Consider the following 12,836-nt stretch of genomic DNA (forward strand, 5'->3'; position numbering starts at 1 on the left):
TGCTATTTGTGTACAAACAAACAAACATAACAGACACATGCTATTTGTGTACAAACAAACAAACATAACAGACACATGCTATTTGTGTACAAACAGGGTATGTATCGCTACTTGTTGCTACTTGTACTTAGTACTAGTATTTGCCTGACTATATATATATCCTATAAAAATACAGAGATAACATTTATTTGCACATGAAAAATACTATTGCTAATATTAATGTTTGTGTACTAGATGTATTGGATTATATGATACAAATTTAGACTCTTTTTGCTAACCATCAAGAATGTATCATATACAATGCGAACAACATCCCTGAGTGGTGCAAACAGGTAAGCGTATGACTGCTAGCAGAAAGGCCAGCGGTTCAAAACCAGCCAGAGGGGCCTGGGGAGACAGACTTGGCAAGCTCTCTCTGAAAGGTTATAGTCTTGAATATCTTGCAAAATACAGTTTAATCCGCACACGAGGGGTGCCATCAACTGTAATTACAAGAACAATGTATGTAAATACACAATGATGTTATATTGCCATTTCTGATCATGTCATATATTGTACGATATATGCTTTGAAAGAGTAAGGATTAAGTCAGTTCCAGTCTAAATACGGCGATGTTTCCTAAAGACTAGTATTATCTGAGAATAATTTTTCCCAGTTCCCTTAATGGCTGCTGCTACCTCTTCAGGAATTCCAGAATTAAAATTGATGGAGTGGAGCAGAAAACATATTTTTGCAAACATTTTTTTCCATATTCAATGTAATTGTAATTCCTACCCTCAAGCTGGTCGGACCAAAGCGCTGTTACCCTGTTTCCCCGAAAGTATGACATCCCCGGAAAATAAGACCTACTTACAGTTTTGCCTCTTGCTGAAATATAAGGCATCCCCCGAAAATAAAACCTCCCTGAAAATAAGGCCCCCAGAAGCTACTGTAACTCTGGACTCTGGACCTTAGCGGTGGGTGCTGCCACACAGCTCACTGTTGTACGCAGCGCAGCCAGAGCAGACAGGAAGTGTGAGGTCTCTTTTAATAAAACAATAAACAATAAATGTGTACCGTATTCTTCTTCATGGAGAAATAAGACATCCCCCGAAAATAAGACTTAGCGTATCTTTGGGAGCAACAATTACTATATGACACTGTCTTATTTTCTGGGAAACAGGGTATGTAGCTCCTCCATTGGCATGCAGGAAGACAGAACGAGCAGCAGGGGGTGCTTTAGAGCATCAGCGATATTGGAGTGGACCTATCCATGCGATCTCATCCATGGGGTTGAAAAACCATTGCCGGTGTCAGGTTCCACACTAGTGAACACAAATGTAAATACAAAATGAGCCCATGCTTGATTGTACAGATCTGCTCCCATCCGGGCATTCAACCTTTGGAAGCCATTTTTATTTACGTGTGTGTGTGTGTGTGTGTGTGTGTGTGCATGCACGCTTAAATAATCGTATAAAAAGTGTGGCTTCGATAGAAAGTATAGCTGGGTTTAAACACAAATGCTGTAAATGACTATCCCTGTGATGTTATAAGATTTTCCTTGAGCTCTCTAACCTCCGGAGAAGTCATGATATATATTTCTAAGAAGTATGTCTGCCTTACAGCCTTCATGCACTTTGCTTGCAACATGAAAAATAGTGTCTATTCTGAGTCCCCCTTTACCCATTATGCTCTGAAGCATGTCGCCCTCGATTACATTGTAATTTCTTGTCCCCTTCCCTGCGACTTTATTTTTTCTTATCTCTTCTTCTGACTGTCCACCCCAGCAAAGAGTTACGGCCTTGGAAACCCTATAAAGAGTTACTATTATTTGGAATTAACATGACAGTAGTATGTTTGATCCTTTGGGATACTAATTTCTTTTATTTTTTTTCTAATTATTAGATTTTGAAATGTTATCCTCCTAGACATGAGGTGCATTAAAGAATAAAATCTGGTACCAAAATAAATCTGGTAACTCCAGGGCTCAGCAAATTGTCTTCTGTACTGAGACACAATCACACCCATTGTTTTAGGTCATGTCTATGACAATGTTCACATGATGAAGGCAGAATGGAGTAGCTGTAACAGACATTGTGGCCCGAAAATTTGAAAATAGTTACTCTCTGACCCAGAGTATGTTTGTGGGCTCCCATCTTGATGCAGTAGGGTGAAGATCTGGTTTTATCATCCGACGTTTCCAGTGAAATAGATCTTTCTATAAGAAAGAAGAAACCAAGCACCCCATTATCTCCTACAGCTTTGAAGTTTGTGCATTTATAACAGTAACTAAAAATCATGAATAAACATAGAGCAGAAAGGGAAATTAAACATTTTTTAAAGCTTTTAATTACTCAAATGAAACACAGCTTTTCCAGGTTTTTCTGACATCAAACTCATCCGTTCCTTTCTCATCTGAAATTATACATCATAATGAGAACATGGAGAAAAAGATCATGCTTTCCTTCCCAACAGAAAGTCTTATCTCAGAAAATCATTCCAAGATGGTATTTGCCTTGGTCTCAACTTGCTAAAAACCTGAGTTTGCTCTTGGAGAAAGCTTTCACTAATAGCCAGTTCCTTAACCTTATGTTTTCTTGCACTGTAAATGTATTTAGTTAAAAAAAGGTAAGTTCCGATTCTGGCAACTATGGCACCTTTTTAGACTCCTAACCTTAGTGTAAGGATCATAAAACAGATTCATTTATTCATTGAGATGTGCTGCTCCTGTGGCTACGTACATGGAATCAATCAAGCTGCGCAGTCATGCTTTCCCTGAGGACCTCCAATTGGCTTGAAATATCTGTCTGCCTGAAGTCCTCTGGCGTGGAAGCTAATCAAAATGTGTGGATTAGGATTTCTGAGCATTTTTGACACTCCAGGTAACAAATAGGATTGTAAAGGAGTGTCTGGATAACTTTTTAAATCGCTGCTTTATTCAGACAGTGACAATAATAAAAAGGGGTTATAACTCATTTTAATCTCCACTGAATTGATTAAGGCTATCGCATACCCATTTCTTAGGATGCATATTTTGTAATTACATTGAAAAGATAACCTGACAGATGAAAAGACAAGAAGACAAATTAGATTTATGAAACACTTATAAATCATGTATCAGGGGTTATTTTTTTACCCTTATTACATTACAGATTAAAATTTTATTCCATTACATACTATTCCTTTATACTTTATGAGTATATAAAAACATGTCCTTAAATAAGCTACCCATAAATCTTTAAAATTGTGATATAATAGTCTCTCAACTCCAGATAAGAAACATTTGCCAATGATAAATATGACGCTCGATATAAGAATCTGTTTTTTTCAGAACACTGCCTGTTTGGGGTATCAACTGCTGGGTAACAAATATCCCAATTTAGAACACCCCAAAGTGATTGTTCAGGAGTTGGCATAGTGTGCATGACATCTAGTTCTTCAGCTAGGGTGTATCATTTGGGTGACGATAGTTGAAATGTCCTATCTAGGGCTTCAGATCTGCCTACCACTGAGGTCCTTGTTTCTTTTCTCCACGTTTGTCACCTGGTAAGAATTGCCAGATAAATACTCATTCACTTTTTTATTTGGGGTCAAAATAACTGTATCAGCTGGAGTCTGGATCCATATCTCTCTTACTATTCGTAGCTTTTCCAAATGAGTATCTTGTGCCTCCTCAATTGCATAAACTCCAAACTCAAAAGCTGTTACCATCGAGTTGAATCTGATTCATAGTGACCACAGAGGATGGAGGAGCACCGCCCAACAGGGTTTCCAAAGCTATCTTCTTTATGGAAGCAGATGGCCATAATTTCCCCCATACGGTGACTGCTAGGTTGGGCCACCAACCATAGGATTAACAACCAAGTGTTCTCGCTGCTCTACCACTCCAAGAACCAAAATCAAACTCATAGCCATCCAGTTCATACTGACTCATAGCGAACCCTGTGGGCTTCCTAGACTGCAACTGTTGACAGGAGCCGAAAGCCCCGTCTTTCTCCCACAGAGCTGCTGCCGGGTCTGAGGTGCCAATCACACAGATCACAGCCCCATGTGTCACCAGTCCACCACCAGGGCTTCCCTATCTTAAGACGAGTATTGCAGTATTACAATAAGTTAGTATATGCTGAATAATAAATTTGTATTATCTAATCTATCTTTTTTAAAGGATCCTTTGTTATTTTAAAACTCAACTTAGTTTTGAAGTAACACCCTGTAGACACACCTAACTGCCTGTTGGCTGCCAGAGTGATGGTTCAGTCTCTGACTGAGTAAAATATAGGGATGTTTATAGCACATGATATGAAGGAAGACATCAAGAAGGGTGTTTTTACCTCTACTGGAAAAAATGGGTAAAAGGGGTAAAGGATTAGATTGTGTTCCTAAAAATATGTGTTGGAAGTCCCAACCTCTGTGCCTATGACTACACTCTCATTTGTGAATAGTTGTTAGTGATATGTTAATGAGGAAGAATTATTGTATAGTTTCTATCAATCCCTTCTGGGATATAGTAAGAGAAGTTTGAGCAAGCAGATATGTGGGTGCAATGCAAGTCACATGGAGATCTCCATGAAATCAGCACACAGAGCTAATGAGACAGGACTTCCCCAGAGACACCAGACAAAGTTTTCCTCTAAAGCCGGCAGATTGAATTCAGATTTCTAGTCTCATAAACCATCTGGAAATACATTTTTGTTTCATTAGAGAGAGAAAAAACCAACCACATCCAAAAGTCCAAAAGAAACCATTGCAAAGGTATTCTTCCACCTGTATTTGTAACCAAATGGAGTATTTCTATAAATTGCTTAGAGGTGCGAAAGGCTACATTATTGTAGGAGCCTTATGTTACTTGAGAAATTAAAAGAAGATTTGCAGTCTTGGTCATTAAAGGGCATGGAACCAAATGCTAAGGAACATCTGCTATTTGCTGTTATGCTACTTTTACATTATAAAACACATAGTGGGGATCAGCCTCGCAAAAATGGAAGCTTTCAAAATCCAGAACAAAACAGGTAGCAGATGTTTCAGTCAGATGGTGGGACAATAATATGTATTACAACTGGCATCTGAGGCAGAAAATAAACAGGATTTATATCCGACATAGGACTTTATTGCTCTACATTCAGAAAACTTTTACTGTTAAAGTTAGTATATCTTATTCAAAGGGCGGTATATTACTCTTGAAGACACCACACGTACATGATGAATTGTGTTGGGAGGATATTGCTCGCGCCTACTGATTTGACCACCTTTAACATAGAACAAGTCCTTGTATCACTTAATATAGAAGTCTCTATTTGTATGACTAACACATAGATTCCTTGTAAATGAAAACATCGCAAACTGGAGTCACTCATGTCAGATTGGGGAATGGTAGCACCAGCATTCATGTCCAGGAGGGAAAGGTCAGGAGAGAAAGCATTTTTTCATGGGAAGAATTGGTCAGAGCTGAAATAATCTGATCCCTGGGAAAATGTATCCACAAGGATAACTGAAGGAGCCGGCCCCACTCAGTTAATCGGTAACTCTTCTAGACAACTAACTTCTAGACAAGGCTGACCAATTCATTTCAAGGGAGTCTAGGCTGATGCCAATCTTACCTTTAATATGGATCTTTCCTTTGTTCTCGATGTATATAGTCACTTCTCTGTACCTGAATGGGGAGGTGTTTTGCATTTTTTTACTTAGCATTGCCCACATAAGTCATACTCTTCCTCAATAAAATCAGTTTCTTTTCCCTTTTGACGTTTCTTCTGTCAGAAGTGGGATTGTGAAATTTCCTTATATTTGATGATTTCTAAGGCTTTCAGACAGGGGCCTGCTAACTGGGGGGCCTCCATTTCCAGGAATACTCAGGACTCATAAAAACAAAGCAAAACTCTAGAATCTCAGCGCTCTTGTGTCAATGCTCCGTTAGTTTTTATTGTGAATTTGATTTGGCTCTCACAGCAGAAGTTTATTTGTTCTATCTGCCTTTCTATAACGGGAAATGGTGGGGTTAAAAAAGATTTAGAGCCACTTTCTTGGATATATGCTTAATATGTGAACCACATTCTGTCCTGATAACATGAATGTTCTCATCTGGCATAACCTCACACAAGACAGGTTGAAAGATCGATGACTCTTTTGAGTTTTTTTTTTTTAGATCTCACTCCTGCGCGGTGTGTTAGAGAAGTGATGATATTCCAATAAACAGTGACCTTGGGTTTGCTGTTCTGATTGGTATGTTGAGGCCTCTGAAAGCATCAAGATACTAAAATTGTTTCTTTGCAGGACACTGCGTCTAAAGTAACTAAATATAAGAAAGAATTAGAATGTGAAATTTCTGCTCCAGCCATTGTCAGTTGCTACTTTTATCTTTTCTACTTTCCTACTTCTCTGAATAGAGATTATCCAAGCTTCCCTAATGCATGTATTTGAAATGCCCTTTAAAATGATCCCCAGAAACGATGCGCATGATCCTGCTCACATCACCTTTATTTGGGGGACAGACACAGGATTACATATCATTGTGAAAGATTTTCCTGTATTCAGTGAGGATACCTTACACATTTGCTGAAGGTGTTGAAGTACTCGTTGAAGCTTACTGGCATGTTCCAAGTACTTATAGCAACTTTTCCACACGTTTGCTGTTCAAAACAAAGTGCACTTATTACTAGAAAAGGCAGAATGTAAAGACACTGAGTTTGTTTAGTTGTGAATATTGATAAAATCACCACCCTGTCTCTTATTAACCACATCTGTTTACAAAAGTTACTACCACAGAGTGTTAAAAACCACAAAGTAGTGGATGTCAACAATCAGGAACAAATTCTTATTAACTTCCAAGATGTTCCAAGATGTTCTGATATCTCTTGATCCTATTGATGATCAATGAACTTTTTTGAGTTCAGTCAGTTCTGATATTCTTACCAATTTCTAGGGAAGATATTTTTCATCCAAATGAAAGTTCCATTTATAATTTAATAAAATGGTGAAACTATTCACGAGTCTACTGGATATTCCTAAATTAACAGAGATAGGCTCTGAATTAGATAATATTCAGGAAGAAAAAGTAATTTGCTATATGTAAGCATTCTCATCCTTCAACTCAGCTTAGTTATAATATTTAGTCTTCTGATATTTATTCTCAAGATTCTAAAAATTTATGGGATGCAACATTCACAGATATAACCACAGGTGCTTTGTCAGTTATACTGAAAAAAATATCAAATCGATTTACTTAAATATTTGCCACCAAAAAAAAATCCCCCGGTATCCACTCAAATAAGAAGCAAAAGAAACACTCCAAACAAAACTCCCTGCCAACAGGTTGATGCCGACTCGTAGCAACCTGACAGGCAGGGTCTGCAACGGTGAGGTTAAGGCACCTTGGCCTCCTCCTGTAGTGTGGCTGGTGGTTTCAAACAGCTGACAATGGGGATTGCAGCCCAACATGTACCCACCAAGCAACCAGGGCTCCTCAAACACGAGGTATCCTTAGACGAGATTCCCGCTTCCAGTGTTTAATTGTGGCTTGTACCAGGACTTTTTAATATGTGTGTGCCTCTTAAATATCAGTGTTTGTTTTCATGTAGGAAAGTAGACCATTTACCTTGACTCTAATATCTGAAAGAGTTACTGAATAGTTCACCTATTCTTATCATATCCTGTATATGGATTTGTAGCCTTTGTAGTTATAACAGGTCCACATTGCTGCATTATGTTGATGATTTGTTATCTTGCTCAATATCTCCCAGAAATCAAATACAACAAAACAAAAAACTCACCATGAATGAGTCATGGTGACAATGTGAACCAGAGCCCTGCTTTCTGGATTTGAGAGGCTGTAACTTTTTACAAAGGTAGCAAGCCTCAGCATCCATGTCGGGGTAGGCTGGTGTGCTTCTTCCTTGTGGGTTTTGTTGTTTCTTAGCTAGATGGCCGCGTGTTTGTCTTCAAGCCTTTAAGACCCCAGATGCTGTATCATTTGATAGCCAGGCACCATCTGCTTTCTTCACCACTTTTGTTAATGCACCCCCTTTGTCCTCGGTGATCAAGTGGGGACAGGCTGGTGTGCTTCTTCCATGTGGGTTTTGTTTTCTCTCAGCTAGATGGCTGCTTGTTTATCTTCAGGTCTTTAAGGTTTCAGGTGCTATATCTTTTGGTAGCTGGGCACCATCAGCTTTCTTCACCACATTTGCTTGTGCACCCATTGTCTTCAGCGACTTCAGGTGTCATATCTTCTGGTAGCTAAGCACCATCCGCTTTCTTCACCACATTTTCTTGTGCACCCATTGTCTTTAGCACTACATAAGCAAATGCGGTGAAGAAAGCTGATGGTGCCAAGCTGTCAAATTATATAGAATCTGGGGTCCCATGGGCTGGAAGATAAACAAGGGGCCATCTAACTGAGAAACAACAAAGCCCACATGGAAGAAGCACACCAGCCTGTAAGATGACAAGGCATTGAACGAATCAGGTATCAAAGGCCAAAAAAAAAAAAAAATCATAACATTGTGAATGTGGGGGAGTGCAGAATGGGGTCCCAGGGCCCATCCGGGGGAAATTGGACAACTCCTTGCAGAAGGGCTGCGGGGAGAACATGAGCCAATCAGAGTGCAGTATAGCAATGATGAAATATAAAATTTTCCTCTAGTTCTTAAATGCCTCCACCCCGCCCCACTACCGTGATCCCAATTCTACCTTACATATCCGGCTGGACAGGAGGATGTACACTGGCACAGATGGGAACTGGAAATACAGTGAACTCAGGACAGATGAACCCCTCAGGACCACTGGAGAGAGTGGCGATATCGGGAGGGTGGAGGGAAGGTGAGGGAGAAAGGGGGAACAGATGACAAGGTCTACATATAACCTCCTCCCTGGGGGGCGGACAGCGGAGAAGTGGGTGAGGGAGACGTCAGATGGTGTAAGATATGATAAAATAATAATAATTTATAAATTATCAAGGGTTCAGGGGAAGGGGGAGAGGGGAGGGAAGGGGGAAAATGAGGAGCTGACACCAAGGCCTCAGGTGGAGGGCAGGTGTTGTGAGAATGATGAAGTCAACATAGGTACTTATGTGCTGGACACAAAGGATGTATGTACGGATTGTGATGAGTTGTATGAGCCCCTAATAAAATGATTATTAAAAAAAAAAGTAGCAAGCCTCATCTTCCCCCATGGAGCAGCTGGTGCTTGGGACTGTCCCCCTCGTTGTTAGAAGCCTAAAGCATAGCCCACAACATTGCCAGGGCTTCTCCTATAAGGTTTGCATATTAAACTATTTTGCTGTACTTGGTATGAACCTCAAAATTTTTCTACATCAGTATTAGTTCAAGGTAATAATTGTTTGGTGGGGTAATTTTTTCAGATGCCAAATATTTTGCCACCCATTTCCCCCTATTTGCTCTCATGAAATTCCCAGAAAATACCTTAAAATACTACCTGAACCATAGACTTTACCTTCTAGGACTACTTTAATGACAAATAGATTTTACTCAGCTTCCATCCTCCAATGATTTTATGTCATGGTAGTGGTTTCCAGACTTCTGTATTGAGTCGCTCGCTCTGGTGTTGTGTTCCCACAATTTCAGTGGCAAAGCCCTTTCTGGAACATGTCATACCCATCGGAAGAATCGCCCAAAGCTTCTTGTAATGATCAAGTAGACCAAGGCGGTGCTGTGCTTTTATCATTTATTAAAGGCTATATTTTTCCTATCATACTCAGTCCTCCAGTCGAGAGAGAGCCAATGAAGTATAAAAGATCCAAATCACAAGGTTTTGAGAACTTTTAAAATTTCCCGGACCAAGGTTCTCCAGTTAGTTATTTTAAATCTGAGGTCCACACTTTAAAATCACACCATCTTTTTTTTTGTATGTGTGTGTGTTGAGAGAGTTTTTTTTTTCCTTCCTTCCTTTATTCTTTTGAAAAAAATCATTTTATTGGGAGCTCATACAACTCTTATCACAATCCAGACATACATCCATTGCTTCAAGCACATTTGTACATATGTTGCCAACATCATCTTCAAAGCATAAAATCACACAATCTTATCACCTATGAGATGATTACTGGGACTCCCATGGTTCCCCTTATGTTGCCTTCACAGACTCTAATATTAATCAAAGTGAATTGCTGAAATATTTAAAGTCATTAGTCCAATATTCTAAAGGATATCTTTAGAAACAACTTAGAAAAACATCTCATGAAGAGAAGCTAGACATCAAGAATTTGCCTAATATTTCTCCCAAAGACTATATATATTAGAGGCATACTTAAAAAAAACCTTAGTAGAATTTCACTGGAACAGAATAAACTTGTCTTCCTCACGAGTCCTAATGCAGTCAAACCAGAAGGAATGCAATTTGGGATCCATTTGATACAATGAAGGAAGACTAAGAGGAGAATTGGACTAGCTAACCCATCAGATAACTGAAAGGTGTCACCTTCATTTAGACACCCCCTCTCTCCAAAGCAGCCCTGGTGATGTGTTGGCCTACTAACTGCAAAGTCAACAGTTGGAAGTCACCTGACATTTCATGGGAGAAAGACAAGGAATTCTACTCCTTTAACTATTTAGTCTCACAAACCCACAGAGGCAGCTATACCTTGTCCTGTGGGGTCACCATGGCAGTGGGTTTGATTTTAGTTTAGGCTCAAAAGCAAATGACATCTGAAGAAGATATCTAACCAGAAAATGCACCTGTTTATCTTTTTATTTGCTGTGACAGCCACGCTACGGCTAATGTTTGCCTTGATTGGGCTGCTGCTTATTCTCACCATTGCAACAGTGTGTTTGTTGTTCGTGTGCTGTCCTCCAGCTGTGAGTCGGTATAGTGCTCCCTGGATGGTCTCTCCACCACAAAGACCCAATTTCTCTCCTGTTGTTCTTCATGCATAAATGGAAGAAAAATGGAGAAATAGTACATTAGTAAAGGAAATCACTATTGCTTGAATATCTTTTGATCAGTGGTCTTTTTACAGATGAAATCCAGAAAATAACTTCAAATTAGGTCTTATCTCTATCCTTGTTTAACTAAATAAATAACTGAATAAAAGCCTATCTAAAGACATTGATCCATGTCAACAACTGTGGGACAGACTTGTCTTTTTAACTCCTCTAGAAGGGAGGCTACACCAAGTTGTTATCCTTTTTTAAAAGTAATTTTGTTTTTAAAAAATGAAGAGCTGATACCAAGGGCTCAAGTGGAAAGAAATGTTTTGAAAAGGATGATGGCAACAAATGTGCTTGACACAATGTATGTATGTACGTATGCATTGTGATAAGAGCTGTATGAGCCCCCAATAAAATGATTTATTAAAAAACAATAACCTAGTTATTACCATATGAACAAATCAGTCATCAACAGACTTGTGGGTAGGCTTACAATGTCTGACAATGAATCAGGTATAGCCTTATATGCTACTGATTGCTTCCTTGTCATTCACCGGCTACCATATTTATACATCTTTTAAGTAGCCCCTAACATCTTTTTGTAAAAATCATTTTATTAGTGGCTTGTAGAACTCTTATCACAGTTCATACATACATCCACATTGTGTCAAGCACATTTGTAAATTTGTTTTCCTCATCATTCTCAGAACATGCGCTTTCTACTTGAGCCCTTGGTCTCAGCTCATTTCCCCCCACCCTCCCTGCTCCCCACTTCCTCATGAACCCTTGATAATTTATAAATTATTATTATTTTGTCATATCTTATACTCTCCAACGTCTCCCTTCACCCACTTCTCCACTGTCCATTTCCCAGGGAGCAGGCTATATGTAGATCCTTGTAATCGGGCCCCCCTTCTCCCCCAGAGCCTTTAACATCTTTTGGTGTTGTGGAGCCACATGGCCTTGGAACCTGCCAGACTGGATTGGAAGATTCACTCTGGGTCTGAGGTGGATTCAAGGACCTATTTTAACTGACCATCGCTTAACATACCTGTGATAATTAGGTTTTATGTCAGCTCTATGATGGGATCGTCTAGGAAGCAGCCAAGCTGCTGTGGGAAGAATAGGGTAGAGAGCCCTGGTGATGGAGTGTTACATGTCGGGCTGCCATCTGAAAGGTTAGCAGCTCAAAATAGGCAGCCCCTTCTCGGAATTAAGACATAAAGGGCTATCTACTTCCATAGAGAGTGATCGTTTCAGAAACTCGCAGACACAGTTCTACCCTGTCCTGCAGAGTCAATATGAGTTGGCATCAACTCCCTGGCAGTGAGTTCTTTTAGACTCCCATAACCTTCATCTGGTGACAGCCTTGACACAGTTCAGGGAAGTTTCATTCTGGGTGCGGCCTATTCTTAGTATCCATTGACTGTGAGAGAGCTGCCTACCTCTGTTACTGCTGGTTCCAACTGCTGCGTCTGGTCCCAGGACCTCCTGCTTTACCGCCGGTCTTTCCCAGGAGCCACCAGGAGACTGCTGACCTGGGATTCATTTGGACAAACTTGGAATCATTTGGTTGGACATCCTGCAGCCCGTGGTCTCCCGTGTCATCGTCCTGCTTCTATTTGTCCACCCTGCAGTTCCATGAGTCCGGTGAAGCCTCCCACTTAACATCTGACCCACAGGCTTGACTTGTTCTGAACTTAGCCACTTCTATGACAGTGTGAGTTGTTTCCTGATATAAATCTCTTACTTTAGGCATACATATACAATTATCACTAATTTTGCTTCACTAGAGAACCTAGCAAAGCACATTAGCCATATCAAGAGTGTAGTGGTCTCAATCAGTGTTTCATTTTTTTCAGCATTAATTGACATTACTAAGACTTTATACAAGAGTGGAAATGTTATGGAACATGTAGAAATTATATATATATGTATGTGTATATATGTATATACATATATATGTGTGTGTGTGTATAT

Source organism: Echinops telfairi, unplaced genomic scaffold, assembly GCF_000313985.2.
Source record: "Echinops telfairi isolate 266 unplaced genomic scaffold, ASM31398v2 ScPeMD7_6;HRSCAF=24_1, whole genome shotgun sequence".
NCBI classification, from domain to species: domain Eukaryota; kingdom Metazoa; phylum Chordata; class Mammalia; order Afrosoricida; family Tenrecidae; genus Echinops; species Echinops telfairi.